The sequence below is a fragment of the Giraffa tippelskirchi genome, chromosome 8 (assembly GCF_054371585.1).
Source record: "Giraffa tippelskirchi isolate mGirTip1 chromosome 8, T2T-mGirTip1v1.2.pri, whole genome shotgun sequence".
Classification (NCBI taxonomy): domain Eukaryota; kingdom Metazoa; phylum Chordata; class Mammalia; order Artiodactyla; family Giraffidae; genus Giraffa; species Giraffa tippelskirchi.
The window spans coordinates 59,386,240-59,401,668 of NC_137282.1; the positions used below are offsets into that span (position 1 = coordinate 59,386,240).

Here is a 15,429-nt window from a genome sequence, read left to right on the forward strand (position 1 = left end):
TTGGTTCCATTCTCCATGGTCAGCTCCCCTTTCAGGTCCCCAGCTCAGACAGGCTCCCCTCTGCTTCTGCAAGGGCAGCCCCTCCATCCTTCTCCTGCCCCGCAGTCGCTGGACCTTCCCACTGCTCACTGCTCAGGGCTCATGTTTACTTTGACTACTGGTTTCCTTTCTTGGGGTTGTTTCGGTCCACAGGCATAGAAACTAATTCTGTGGTGCTCGTGGATCAGCTGTTCACGTATTCTAGACCACCCCTGACCACCACCCACCAAGTCACATTCCTGACCCTACTTGTTTGTTGGTTGGTCGGTTTTTTGCTGTTTTTGTTTTCATAACACTTGAGTCTGATGGACACAGTTTTATTGACTTAATGCTTCCCATTCTGCTCCCCACCTGCAGAAAAGCATAAGCTCTATTAGGGCAAGAGTTCTGTGGTCTCAAACCCATTCCAGTCCGGGGGACACCTAAGGTGCCTAATAAGTGCTTACGGACCACGTGTTCTGTGAACAAATGTGTTATTGGATTTTCTCTAGTGCCTAGCAGTGTGTCCCATGTATAATCAAAGTTATGGTTTTTCCAGCAGTCATGTACGGATGTGAGAGTTGGACCATAAAGAAGGCTGAGCACCGAAGAATTAATGTCTTTGAACTGTGGTGTTGGAGAAGACTCTTGAGAGTCCCTCGGACAGCAAGGAGATCAAACTAGACCATCCCAAAGAAAATCAACCCTGAATATTCATTGGAAGGACTGATGCTGAAGCTGAAACTCCAAAACTTTGGCCACCTGATGTGAATAACTGACTCATTGGAAAAGACCCTGATGCTGGGAAAGATTGAAGGCAGGAGGAGAAGAGGACGACAGAGGATGAGATGGTTGGATGGCATCACCGACTCATTGGACGTGAGTTTGAGCTGACTCTGGGAAATGGGGATGGCCAGGGAAGCCTAGCGCACTGCAGTCCATGGGGTCGCAAAGGGTCAGACATGACTGAGTGACTGGAAAACAACCCATGTGTAGGTGGCACCCAGAAAGCGGTGATTATGTAACAAATGTGGAAGCGGACAGCAAAATGACGTCTTGGCCACCAGTAGGATCTAGGTGTTTTTACGGAAGAGACTGAAGATTAGGAGTTAGACGACCCTGCAGTGATGTGCTAATCGTGTTTTTCACTCTGTGGGATGTTGGGAAAAAAACACATGACATTGTTACAGTGCAGGGTCTCACCTTCAAAATGGGACAGTGGCGTCATGCTGTCACATACTGCCGAGATGACCGAGAAGTACAGGACTTGTGAGTCTTGGGACTCTTTGGTGAGAGAGGAAGTCTCCATCTGGCCCTGGGCTGCTGTCTACTTGGAATCCTGGAGACCTCACCCAGGACACTGCTGTCAGCGTTCTTCCTTGTCAGGGAAAAGGAAAAAGGGTCACAGTGAGAAAGATGCATTTTACAGCAGAAGTTAACAAACACTGTAAAAGGAAGTGCATTTATAGTGTTATGTCATAGAGATCCTGTATTTTATGGGAGATGAATGTAGTGTATTCCATATTCTGGTGTTATCTGATACTGGTTTTATCTCCTTGCAGTCCAAGGGACTCTCAAGAGTCTTCTCCAGCACCACAGATCAAAAGCATCAATGGAACTGTAGAAAAACAAAAACACAAAAATAGAAAATGAAAGATGTATCTAAAGAGACCTCCTGAAGCCTGCCAAAAGGTCTACTGTACTTTCAACCAAAAGACACTGACATCCAATTCATGGCTTGTTTAGAAAGCTCTGTGATGACATTTCTTGGCAGCGCAGGAGTGTCTCAGAATTTAGTTCCAGTCTGCTAGCAGAGTGTCTCCAGCTTTGCCAGCCCCACACGGTGTGTGAACACGCCATGAATCACTCCTGGATTTTCTCTGGGCCTCTGCCACCGCGCTTTCATTCAGGAGGCTGACCTCCATCCAACATACTTCCCTGGACCTTTCTAAAATCCCATAAAACACAAACCTGGCATTTACGGGAGACAGGACGTCAAATGACATGCTGCAAAGTAGAAGTTGCTACCCTCAGACCTTCAAACCCCCAGATGACAGGCTTCTGTTGAATGCAGAAAGGATAAATAGGGATTTGGAGTTGAGATTAGCATAGAGACGTAAATACCGCACACAGCACAAAGGAAAAAGAAACTGAAATTTTTCGGGAAAACAAAATGTGTAGAGAAATCATTCATTTCCATTTTAAAAGATAAGCTTACATTTAAATGGAGAGAGTAGCATGGAAACATATACAGTATCACATGTAAAACAGATACCCAGTGGGAGTTTGCTGTATGATGCTGGGAGCTCAAACCCCATGCTCTGTGACTACCTAGAGGGGTGGGATGTAGCGGGAAGGGGGAGGGAGGTTCAAGAATGAGGGGATATACATATACCTATGGCTGATTCATGTTGATGTATTGCAGAAACCAACACAGTATTGTAAAGCAATTATCATTCAACTGAAAATAAATGAATCAAAAAATATAAACACATCCACAGTTATGGGGAAGATTTAGCATGTTAGTCAATGCTTTGCACAAATTGTGATCTTTTGTTTTAGTGAATGTTTTGAAGTTATTTGAGAAAACAAACATGTGTCTCTTTTCTGTTTGATAATTATTTGGAATATAGCAGATTATAGTTTAAAAATGTTTGTTTTCTATGTCTGTGGATCTATTTCTGTTTTGTATATAAGTCCATTTATATCATTTTTTTGATTCCACATATAAGTGATATCGTATACTTGTCTTTCTCTGTCTGACTTACTTCACTCAGCATGACAATCTCTTGGTCCATGCATGTTGCTACAAATGGCATTATTTCATTCTTTTTATGGCAGAATAATATTCCATTGCATATATATTCCACATCTTCTTAACCTAAGTGTAATAACCTAAGGTTATTAACCTATAACCAATAGGTAAATGAATAAACAGAATTCTCTAAGTTTTGCTATGTCTACGTATAGAATTCTTGGGTTTGAATGAGGATAGTGGGAAGCAAGGGAAATTAAAGCACCTAATTGAGAATTTCTATTAAAATAGAAATTATAGAGTTTTTAACTATATATTTGTTAACATTTTAGATAGAAGTTCATATTTATATGTATATATGTGCATATGCATACATACCCCTCACACACACAATTTATTATGGCCTACAAGAATTAGGCTTTTTGAAAAAATTAGTAGCTTTTTAAAAAATCATAATTTTCTACCATCACTTTGGCCAATATGGTGCATTTTAAATTCAGGCAAACCAAGTCTGTTTCGTGTTCACCGCTTATTTTAGGCAAGTCAGGCCCACAGGTTTAGACAATGCTCGCTGTTCAGGGAGAGGGGACTGTGTGTGCTCTTGGCAGCTTAGAAGCTGAGCTGCCTGGAGGCCTGGAGGTCTAAATAGAGAGCACAGGGCGTTTTCACCTGGGCGAGTAGACAGGGACCCGTGATGCATATAGTGGTTCCCTATTGCTGCTGTAATAAATTGCCATGAACTTAGTGGCCTGAAAGAACATGAAGTTCTCTGATTGTTCTGGAGGTCAGAAGCCTGAAATCAGCAACAAGGACCAGACTCTGGAGGTCAGCAGGGCGGCATCCCTGGTGACTCCGGCAGAGGGTCTGCTCTTTGCCTCCCGTGGCATCTGGCAGCTGTAGCATTTCCAGGTTTGTGGTCACGTGGATCCACTCTGCCTCCTTGGTCACACCGCTTCATGCTACTCAGAGTGCATGGACTCTCCTTCCCTAAAGATACGTGGGACTGCATTCAGGGCCCACCCAGATCACCTGGAGTAACGTCCCCATCCAAGATCCTTGATCACATCTGCAAAGATGCACACTGGCCACATAGGCTAACACATTTTCTAGAAATCAGGAAATAGATGTTTTCTGGGGGGGAGTGGGGGAGACGTTCTAAAGTCTACTATGGTTTAATAGTTTCCCTTTAGAGAATCAAAGATGATCAAGACTTCTTTTTTAGAACCCAAGGCACACTTTTTAGTATTAGCTTTGTCTTAGAAAGTGAAGTCGCTCAGTCGTGTCTGACTCTTGCAATCCCATGAACTGCAGCACGCCAGGCCTCCCTGTCCATCACCAACTCCCGGAACTGGAAGAAAAGTTGACACTTTCGGCAACGTTTTTGAATACTCTGACTCTGTGGTGCCAACCACCGGATTTTTAGGAACTGAAAGCAGATTCAAAAGATCACACTGCCTCTTCTCTGAAAGTGTAATTAGTTGGAAGACTGAACATCGCCTTTTCTCATATTTTGCATAAAAATGATGAAACACAGCATATTTTGGATAAAACAATAATGTGTACCTTTCTCATACAATGCTTCCCAGGTGGAGCAGTGGTAAAGAACCCACCTGCCAATGCAGGAGATGCAAGAGACATGGATTGGATCGCTGGATTGGGAAAATTCCCTGAAAAAGGAAATGGCAGCCCACTCCAGTATTCTTGCCTGGAGAATCCCGTGGACAGAGGAGCCTGTCGGGCTACAGCCCCTGGGGTTGCAAACAGTCGACCATTACTGAGCACAGCATAGCACGGGCTTCATGATGACAACCACCAGATTTTTAGGAACCGAGAAAGATTCAAAGGACCACACTGCCTTTCCTCTGAAAGCTTAATTAGTAGGAGGACTCAACAATGCTTTTTCTCATATTTTGGATAAAACAATAATGTGTACCTTTTTCATATAGGCCTTTCTTTTTAAATTAATGTTATAGGAAAATGCTTTAAAGGTACACAGCCAAAAAAGAGATTCTTTTCCCCTTTAGGAGTTAGCAGAATCTTTAAATCCCTTTTGTTCGATGTTCCCAAAGAATACATGGATTCTGTCTTGAGAAAACTAAACATAGGCCAGTGAAATATTTGCTCTGCAAACCGTAGATAAGGTATTGAAAGAGTTAACGGACGTCTTCCCTGTCTCCACATTTGCCTTGTATTAAGAGGAAGAGCTGGGAGGCAAAGAGATGAAGGATGAAATAGCTGCTGTTACATTTAAGAAGGCTGTTCACACAGAGCGGCTCCCATCTCTGGCAAAAGGGGGATTCCCATTCAGCAGCCTTGAATGAAACCCAAGCAGCTATCAGCTGAGACGAAACCCTCTGCCTCCCCTGCCCTTGAAAACCCACAACAAGGGAGATCAGAGCACAGATGCCTGCCTGAGACACATTTCCAAATAAAAAGGGCAGGCGAGCAGAACTGGCCTCCGTTTTCCTCCTGTTTGCGAATCACATCATTCATGCCTTCTCTCTTAGGAAGGGTAAGTGGGTAGAAAAGAGAGGCCAAGAGCACCAACTAACCTAAAAGAAGACCTCTGTGTGGAAAGAGAAATTTCTTTTTTTTCTATTAAATTTGCCATCATTTCCTTATATGTCTGATTTGTTTGGAGAAGCCAACAATCACATCATAAAAGTAGTAAAGTTTGTCTGAGAGTCCCCAAGCCACCATAATGCAGCATATTCCCTCCAGCTAAGCAGGCATATCCTGGGACGCTTTAAAGGGGGAGACACACTGGTAGCAATCAAAGGATTAGCCAAAGCATAACTCTGAGGCAGGGGAACATTCACAGACAGGCCTGCCTAAGTGTGACTCAGGACAGAAATTCTTGCTCATGTGCATGACCCTGGGTCATTGAAAAGAGAATCTACAAAGCAAGAGAGAACTTAATGCAGGAAAACCATTGCACAGATGAGGGAGGAGCTGGGGGGCGGATGCAGAGTTTAGCATGGGCAGGAAGCCACTGCACCCACGCCAGCGGGCGATGGCCAAGAGGATGGAGTGGAGCTGAGCTGAAGCTCACCTTGAGGGGTCTTCCTGAGATCCTGGGGTTACCACAGTGCCACTGCCACGGGGGGCAGATGGCAGGAAGATGAAGCTGGCTTTTCCCTTTCCTCCACTTTCCAGGCTCTCCCCTGGCAGGGTCTGGCAGGGCTGCACCCAGCCAGTTTCTGGTGGACTACGATCTGGGGAAGGCAGAGAGAGGAACCAACCCGGTAGCCAAGATGCCCAGAAGTCATCAACAAGAGGAATAATTTTCTATCCCACTTTAAACCAAGGAAGCATGTAATACTCTGTAATCATGGTTATTTTGCTTAAATGGATCTAAAGTGGAAAGTTTCAATGACTTGGAACACAGAGGGAATTATAAAAGGCAGAGCAATTTGATGTAATTTAGTGAAAAGATATATTCCTTGTAAAGCTCCAGAGGTTTTGAGTGTCATTATATAACAGGGAGAAGTAGTAAACCATTACCTCAGTCTCAGTGGATGTTAAATAATCTGGATGTTGGATTTTCTATTCGGAATGGAAAAAATAAAAAAGCATATTTCACAAACTTCTTAGCATTGGTGGTATTTAAACAGTGATAAAGATTCTTGTTATGGACTAAATACTTGAGTCCCTCACCCCAGTATCATAGTTGTCCCTCAGTGTGATGTTAGGAGCTGGGTCCTTGCATCTATAAGAACAGATGAAGTCATGGGGGTGGGCCCTCAGGAATTGGATTAATGTGCTTATTAGAGGTGCAAGAGGGCTTGCTCCTCTCTGCTCTCTGCCATGTGTGGACACAGTAAGAAGTCAGAACCCAGAAGCAGGCCAGGGCCAGGCCAGGCCATGCTGGCACCTCCATCTTGGACTTCCCAGTCTCCAGCACTATCAGAAATAATTTTTTTACCCAGTTTATATTTTGTTATAGTTGCCCAAGTGGACCCCTCCTTGACCAACTCAAGTCAAGTTACTCTGAGCTTTCTTTTAATTAGCTGACTTGGAGCAAAGCACAAATTCAAAGAAAGATGCAAATTAACAAAACTGATTTAAAAATAAATAGAATATTTGAACAGACTTATAACAACTAGCGATTGAGTTAGTAATTAAAGGCCCATGAAGAAAATCTCAGGCCCAGATGGCATCACTGGTAGATCTTATCAAACATACAGGAATTATTAGTAATTCTTCACAAACTCTCCCAAAAATAGAACAGGAGAGAATATACTGCCTAACTCATTTTATGAGGCTAGTAGTATAATATCAAAAAAAGATCAAAACATCACAAGAATAGGAAACTTCAGACCAGTATCTTTCATAAGTATACATTGTTTTAACTCCTCAACAGAATGATAGCAACAAAATCCAGCATCATATATGTTATACACCTCAAACAAGTGGGATTTATTCCAAGAAAATGGTATTGGTTTAACATCAATAAAAGTTAGTATAATTCACAGTATTTGGGGGTTCTAAAATCACTGCAGATGGTGATTGCAGCCATGAAATTAAAAGACGCTTATTCCTTGGAAGGAAAGTTATGACCAACTTAGACAGCATATTAAAAAGCAGAGACATTACTTTGTCAACAAAGGTCTGTTTTGTCAAGGCTATGGTTTTTCCAGTGGTCATGTATGGATGTGAGAGTTGGACTATAAAGAAAGCTGAGCGCCGAAGAATTGATGCTTTTGAACTGTAGTGTTGGAGAAGACTCTTGAGAGTCCCTTGGACTGCAAGAAGATCCAACCAGTCCATCCTAAAGGAGATCAGTCTCGAGTGTTCATTGGAAGGACTGATGTTGAAGCTGAAACTCCAATACTTTGGCCACCTGATGCAAAGAACTGACTCATTTGAAAAAACCCTGATGCTGGGAAAGATTGAGAGTTAGAGGAGAAGGGGACAACAGAGGATGAGATGGCTGGATGGCATCACCAACTCAATGGACATGGGTTTGAGTGGACTCCAGGAATTGGTGATGGACAAGGAGGCCTGGTGTGCTGCAGTTCATGGGGTCACAAAGAGTTGGACACGACCGAGCAACTGAACTAACTAATAGAATAAAAGGCAAATATCTCATGTCATCATATATATCTCCTTATGCTTGAAATAAGAGTATTAAAAAACAGAGACATCACTTTGCTGACAAAGGTCTGTATAGTCAAAGTCATGGTTTTTCCAGTAGTCATACACGGATGTGAGAGCTGGACCATAAAGAAGGCTGAGTACCGAAGAACTGATGCTTTCAAATTGTGGTGTTGGAGAAACTCTGAGACTCCCTTGGACTGCAAGGAGATCAAACCAGTCCAACCTAAAGGAAATCAACCCTAAATATTCATTGGAAGGACTGATGATGAAAGCTGAAGCTCCAATACTTTGGCTACCTGATGCGAAGAGCTAACTCATTGGAAAAGAGCCTGATGCTGGGAAAGACTGAGGGCAGGAAAAGGGGATGACAGAGGATGAGATGGTCAGCTAGTATCACCAACTCAATGGGCATGAATTTGAGCAAACTCTGGGAGACAGTTAAGGACAGGGAAGCCTGGCAGGCCTCAGTCCATGGGGTGGTAAAGAGTCAGACATGACTTAGTGACTGAACAACAACAACAAAAAGCTTGAAATAGGCCCATACTTACCTTGAAGGAATAATTTCAAACTAACTTCACTTTGTTTTTCTGAGTATAAAGCAAGCTGTTTGGTTTTTTGACCCTACACTGCACTGTGTTCTGTAAATTTCTTACACAAAAATCCAATCTAACTGCTTGCATCTCTTCTAAATACAAAGACTACCACTTCATTCGTGTCTTATCCTGTGAACACATTCTGTGTTTGAATGAGAGGATAGGGACCATTTTAAACTATAAAGATTTTAATCACAAACCATAGCCTCTGGATCAGAGATTTCCCAGCTGCTGGGGCTTGTGGAGGCACAGGAAATGCCATTCTTCAGGCTGACTCTCCTCATCTTTTTTCTCACTTCTCTGCATCTTTTCCCAAAAGTAGAATCTTGACTTGATCCAGTTCTCACTTAAAAACTTCATTTATAGGATTTTTCACACATTTTTGGGATACATTTATTTTTTATTTTTTGTAATACTCTCACATACCACACATAAGCACAAGTTACTGGTGTAGGGTAGAAAATAATATTGTTGAACAGTTTCTTAATTTTTAAAGAGTGATTATTTAACTGTGGACATTTAGCCCAGAATAATCCTGATAGAGAAATGTCTCTACTAGAGGACGTAGGAGTACAGTGAAATCCTGCATGCTGGACTCCATTCACTTGCTCAGAAGTCATGAGTATCACAGACAAATGTAAGAGGATCCATCAGGAGCTATGCCTACCATGCTTTAAAATCAGAGATGACTCTCTTTTTTGACGAGGCCTAATTTTGATTTATTTAAATAAATTACAGGGCAAAGTTTGAACATGCCAGCGTATCAGGGACCAGAAAAAGGTTATCCTTACGTCCCTTCTCGTCCAGTCAAATGAGACCAAGCAACATTCAGGTAGGGCCTCGCTCGTGTCAGCTGTGGGTGTTCTTCCTTTTTCATGTGTGGAAACGGAAGCCCACCCCTCTCTTCCTCTCAAAGACAGGATAGCACACAGCTTCTCTATCTAATAGGGCCTCTGCCTCAAAGAACAAAAGCATCTGTCTTCTTCTGAGCCTGTCCTGAGACCGAAAGATGGGCAAAGAGGACATGAGTCATGGTTCCATTGTCTCATTAAAAAAGGCCCAGTGAGGATCCTTTCTATTTTTGAGCACAAGTATTAGAGAACAAGAAGCTATGATTTTGTACCAAAAATTCCCATAGGAACTTAGCAAGCTTTCCGTGTTCTACATGCTGTGATAAAGTGAACAGTTTCTTTCCAAGAAATGTGCCCATGGATCTTGATGAGAATTTCTTGAGAAAACTAGTTAGCAGTCACATTTTTAAAAATTGTCTATTTTTTCCCAAGAAGGAGGGTAATGATATTCAATGCATGGTGAGCATCAGTAAGCTACAGGACACTAAAAAGGCATTTTACTGAGCCTTCTGGTATAGAGCCTTAATATATGGAGACAATCACTAGCTTAAAAACAAGGCAAATTGACTTTTTGTAATCAGACCAACATTTTAGGAGCTCCTGAGGTCATTCCTAGCTCAAAAGATCTCTGTGACAACTCTTTTGAGGTTGGAGAATTCCTTCATGATATAAATAAACACCTCCTAGCTTAACAGATATATTGCCTGTGTTTTCTTACAAGCAAGTCTGTTAATGGATAAACAAACCATTGTATATTCGTACAATGGAAAATTATTTGGTGATAAACGGTAACAAACTACTGATGGAAAAGCTGTCAGTCACGTAGCCTCCCCACCCCCCACCACACACACACACACACACACACACACACACACACACACACACAGAAATACCTCTTCACACTCACTAGAATGGTTCAAACTAGAAAGAGAGATGACATTATATTTTGCCAAAGATGTACAGTAACCTTAAATCTCCTATATTGCTGGCAAGGATTTAAAATAAAGCAACTCCTTTAGAACATGTTTTGGCACTTTCTTGTAAAATTAAATGTATAACTACCCTATAGCATGGCAATTCTATTCCTAAAAATAGTGAAAGTATTCGAAAATAAATGGAAAAGTGAAAGTAAATCTCTACAATAAGAATTGTAGAAAATATTTATTCATGAAGGTCTAAAACTGAACACTACCAAAAAATTCTATCAAGCAGCAAATAGATAAGTGGGATGGATAATTTTATGTGTCAGCTTAGCTAGGCTATGGTGCCCAGAAGTTAGGTCAAACACCAGCCTGCAATTTGCCTTCAGATGTGATGAATATTTAAATCAGCAGACTTTGAGTAAAGCAGATTTGTAAGGTGGGTGGGCCTCATCCAATCAGTTGAGGGCCTTAAGGAAAAAATGACTGAGGTCCTCTAGAAAAAAGGGATTCTTCTTTCAGTCTTTAGACTCGAGCTGCAATATCAACTCTTCCCTAGATCTTCATCCCGCAGCCTGCCCTGTAGAATTCTGATTTCCCAACCCCCACAATCATGTGAGTCAGGTCTTTAAAGCATCTCTCTCTCTCACACGCATAAACCATCCGCACTCCCCGATATTGATTCTATTTCCCTGAGGTATGTTGACTAGTACACAAAGAAAAATTGTGAAATATTGACACAATGGAACATGATGAACCAATAAAAACTAATAATCATAGCTATATTAATCTCCAAAAGCTATAATGAGTGAGAGAAGGGAAGTCGCTCAGTCGTGTCCGACTCTTTGCGACCCCGTGGACTGTAACCTACCAGGCTCCTCCGTCCATGGGATTCTCCAGGCAAGAATACTGGAGTGGTTTGCCATTTCCTTCTCCAGGGGATCTTCCCGACCCAGGGATCGAACCCAGGTCTCCCGCATTGGAGGCAGACGCTTTAACCTCTGAGCCACCAGGGAAGTCCGCTGAGTGAGAGAAGCGAGACATAAAAGAGTAAATTTGGTGAAAGTCTATTTGAAAAGACACACACACGTCTATATTCATAGCAGTACTATTTACAATAGCCAAGACATGGGAATAAACTAAATGTCCATTGACAGAGGGATGGATAAAGAAGGTGTAATATATATGCACAATGGAATGTTACTCAGCTATAAAAAGGAATGAAATAATGCCATTTGCAGTGACATGGATGAACCTAGAGATTATCATACCAACTGAAGTGTCAGAAAGAGAACGACAGATACCATGTGATATCACTCACATGTGGAATCTACAATAAGATACAATTAACATGTCTACAAAATAAAACAGACTCACAGACATAGAGAACAGACTTATGGTTGCCGAGAAAGAGGGTGAAGTAGAGGAAGGAAGGACTGACAGTTTGGCATTAGCAGAGGCAAACTACTATTAATGTATTTAGGATGGATAAACAGCAAGGTCCTACTGCATAGTACAGGGGACTATATTCAATGTCCTGTGATAAGCCATAATAGAAAAGAAAATGCAAAAGAATATATATATATTCACAACTGAGTCACTTTGCTGTACAGAAGAAATTAACTCAACCCTGTAAATCAATTATATTTCAAGAATTTTTTTATTTTTCTGTTTTTAATTTTTATTGAGGCATTATTATCACATACACTATATTAGCTTCAGGTGTACAACATAAGGACTCCACATTTGTATAGATTGTGAAATTCACATATTTTGACCACACCCCACTCCTTGCCTGTAGCAACCACCAATTGGTTGTCTGTATATACTAGATTAAGTTTTTGTTTCTTTCTTTGCTTGCCTAAGATTACAGATATAATGACATTATATGATATTTGTCTTTCTTTGTCCAACTTATTTCACCTAGCATAACGTTCTCAAGTTTCACCTATGTTGTCCCAAATGGCAAGATTTCTTCTGCAAGAAGTTATGCAATCTTTTCAACATTATGCTTCAAAAATTAAAAAAAATAAAAGTTACGAGTGACAGAAGCCAGACAGAAGAGTAAATACCACAAAATTCTATTTATATGATGTTAAAGAACAAGCCAATAGTAATAGAAAATGGTCATAGGACATGACAATAGTACCTTTCAGATGGGACGAGCACAAGGGAAAATAGAGTGACCGGCATGAGGTAGCATGGGATCAGATTTTTGACATATTTTTATTCTAGAGCCAATAGTGATTGCTGTCACATGTCATGTGAACTATGGCAGCAAGTGTGTAGTCAGGGGTAAATGCAGACTTTTTTTGCTTTTGCTTGGTGAAAGGGAAGAATGGAGTTATCGTTTACAGAGATGGCAAGGAATGAGGAGGGGGTAGGTTTAGGGGTCACCTAGGAATTGGTTTGGATCGCATTAAATTTTGAGACGTTCAAGTACAAGTAGCAGTGATGACTTTGTGTAAGAATACAGAAGTTAGGGGAGAGGATCACGCTGGGACTAGCTTGTGCACAGATGGTGTGGAAACCATGAGACTTGATGAATTTATCAATGAATAATTGTGGATTGAGAGAAACGATTGAGCTCCTTGGTCAGAGAGATCAGAGCCAATAAGGAAAGAAGAAGGAGGAGTGAGAGAGGCAGAAGCAACACTCGCAAGAATGAACATCACACGGTCTCGTTGTCCCCGTGAGAGTGGCTTGTGTACACAAGTTCTGGGTCATTTACAAAACTCTAAATCTTTTCAGTGAGCTGGCATTGTTAAGGAGGGACTTGATCACAGTGGTACAAGCTGCCTACTAGATTACACAAGGTGACAGGTCTACCTGCAATTCAAGGATTCCAAACCTCACTCTGTGTGAACCAGACCCTAAACTGCAGAGGATCGTGCATTAAGACCCCTTAAGTCAAGACATGGATGTAACTGTGTCAAGCAGCTGCTTAAGTCGACCAGAGGGCATTTCTCAGACAGGGCCTTCTTCCACAAATCCCCACCAGCACTGACAGCCATGCAGCCCTATTCTTCCATGGGATATCAAAAGAATGTCCCCAGGGCCAAGGTCAATCCTTGGTTACCCAATATATGCAAATCATGAACATACTGGTTCATGTAATAACCTATCTGGATGCTATTTTGGTCCATTCCTGCTGCTACAACAATATATCACAGATGGGGTGGCTTAGGACCACAGGAATTTATTTCTCATGGTTCAGGAGGTTGGGAGTTTGAGATCAAGGCACTGGCATATTCCACATCTGGTGAGATCCCACTTCTTGGTTCATGGATGGTCTCTTCTCGCTGAGTCCTCACGTGGCGGAAGGACGGAAGGAGCTCTCTGGGATCTCTTTTATAAGAGCATTAGTCCCATTCATGACGACTCTGCCCTTAGGACCTCCTGGAGGACCGACCCACTCTTGATCCCATCTCCTTGGGGATTAGGTTCTCAATGTATGAATTTGCTGGGAAACACCAACCTTAGTCTCTAGCACATGTTAATTGCTATATGTGAGGTGTGTGTGTGTTAGTTGCTCAGTCGTGTCTGACACTGTGTGACCCCATGGACTGTAGCCCGCCGGGCTCCTCTGTCCATGGGATTCTCTAGACAAGAATCCTAGAATGGGTTGCCATTTCCCTCTCCAGGGGATCTTCCTGACTCAGAGATTGAACCCAGGTCTCCTGCATTGAAGGCAGATTCTTTACCATCTGAGCCACTAGGGAAGCCCAATTGCTGTATATGTTCATAGCTAAAGGAAATTTAACTATTTTGATATTTATGTTTCTCTTGAAATTTTTGTAGGTTAAACATACCAAGAAATGTATTAAAATTGTGTTTGTGTTTTGAATGTTTGAAGTGACCCGATGTCTTTCATCAGGTGACCTGTGCACTAGGAGGCGAGGAGAGAGCGCTCTGGGCGGAGAAGACAAAAGCTATCATCTCACTGAGAGTATAAAGAGCAGGGATGCGAGAAAGTGGGATTTGGGCATGTGGTCAAAATGAATGAACTTAGAAAGTAAAATTAAACTCTACTCTCTCTATAAATACTAGGTACATGGATATGTCATAATAAATGAACTATTTAATATTTAATTTGTATGCTGCATAGATAACTGACGTGCTATTGAAGTATACGTCCTCTATCAGCTCATGATTTCTTAGTGAAATCAAACAATGGCAAAATTTTTGAAATTAGGAACGTGGTTTATGAGCATTTAGTAAGTGCCAATGTAAGCATTCTCCTGAATCGATGCCATGTATGTTATTTACAAGACATTCTGATTTCTCTTTCAGAATTCAGTATGTTGCTGTGACTTGGTTTGCTTATGGTAAGTCCTGCCACCCATAGGTAAACAAGCCTTGGAAGGGCCAGTGAGATCCTGGTACTCCGTAATTCCAGAGGCCAGGCGTACGACTCTGTGTGGATTCTGGGAGTGGGTAGCAGCAGGCATTGGCTGACATAAATATCCCCCAGACTTTAAGATTTTTTTACTTCTAATATTTTTAAAGTAATCAGGTGATGGAAGTTCTGTATTTCTGCCAATTCGCTGTTCTGTTGATTTAGAGCATGTGTGTTTTAGTTGCTCAGTCGTGTCCGATTCTTTGTGACCCCATGGACTGTGGCCTGCCAGGCTCCTCTGTCCATGGTCTTCTCCAGGCAAAAATACTGAAGTGGGTTGCCATGTCCTCCTCCAGGGCACCTTCCTGACCCAAGGATCAAACTTGTGTCTCTTGCAGACAAATTCTTCACCACTAGCACCACCTGGGAAGCTAGTTGATGTAGAGCAGTGCTTCTCAAGGAGGGGCAGTTCTCGCACCCAGGGGACATCTGACGGTGTCTGGAGACGTCTTGTTGTCACGACTCAGGGGAAGGTGCCCCTGGCATGGTGTGGGCAGAACCCGAGGATGCTGCTAAGTGTCCTGGGATGCACAGTCAGTCCCTGCCGCCAACAAAGATTGATCTGGCCCTGAACGTTAGCAGTGTCAAGGTTGAGAAAGCCAGATTTAGAACCACTGGCATAAACCTCTGAGAAGCAATCATTAGTCATCATCTGTGTGGCTCTGTCTCAGGCACAAGGCATAAGCTTTAGGTTAAGGTTAAGGGACTGAAGGTTTGCCCATGAATGGTATTTGAGGTTCAGTTCAGTTCACTTACTCAGTCGTGTCCAACTCTTTGTGACTTCATAGGCTGC

At 42.1% G+C, this 15,429-nt stretch overlaps 1 long non-coding RNA gene across 1 annotated transcript in view; it reads right to left on the reverse strand.

The window, feature by feature from the left end:
• LOC145516308 (uncharacterized) overlaps positions 1–15,429 on the reverse strand; it is a 36,119-nt gene that overhangs the window by 10,238 nt on the left and 10,452 nt on the right. Inside the window, exons 5-8 of the long non-coding RNA XR_014061289.1 lie at positions 11,109–11,259; positions 2,787–2,899; positions 1,990–2,079; positions 1,222–1,636 (exon numbers count right to left, since the gene is read on the reverse strand). This is a non-coding gene — a long non-coding RNA (uncharacterized LOC145516308). The remainder of the gene's footprint in view (positions 1–1,221; positions 1,637–1,989; positions 2,080–2,786; positions 2,900–11,108; positions 11,260–15,429) is intronic.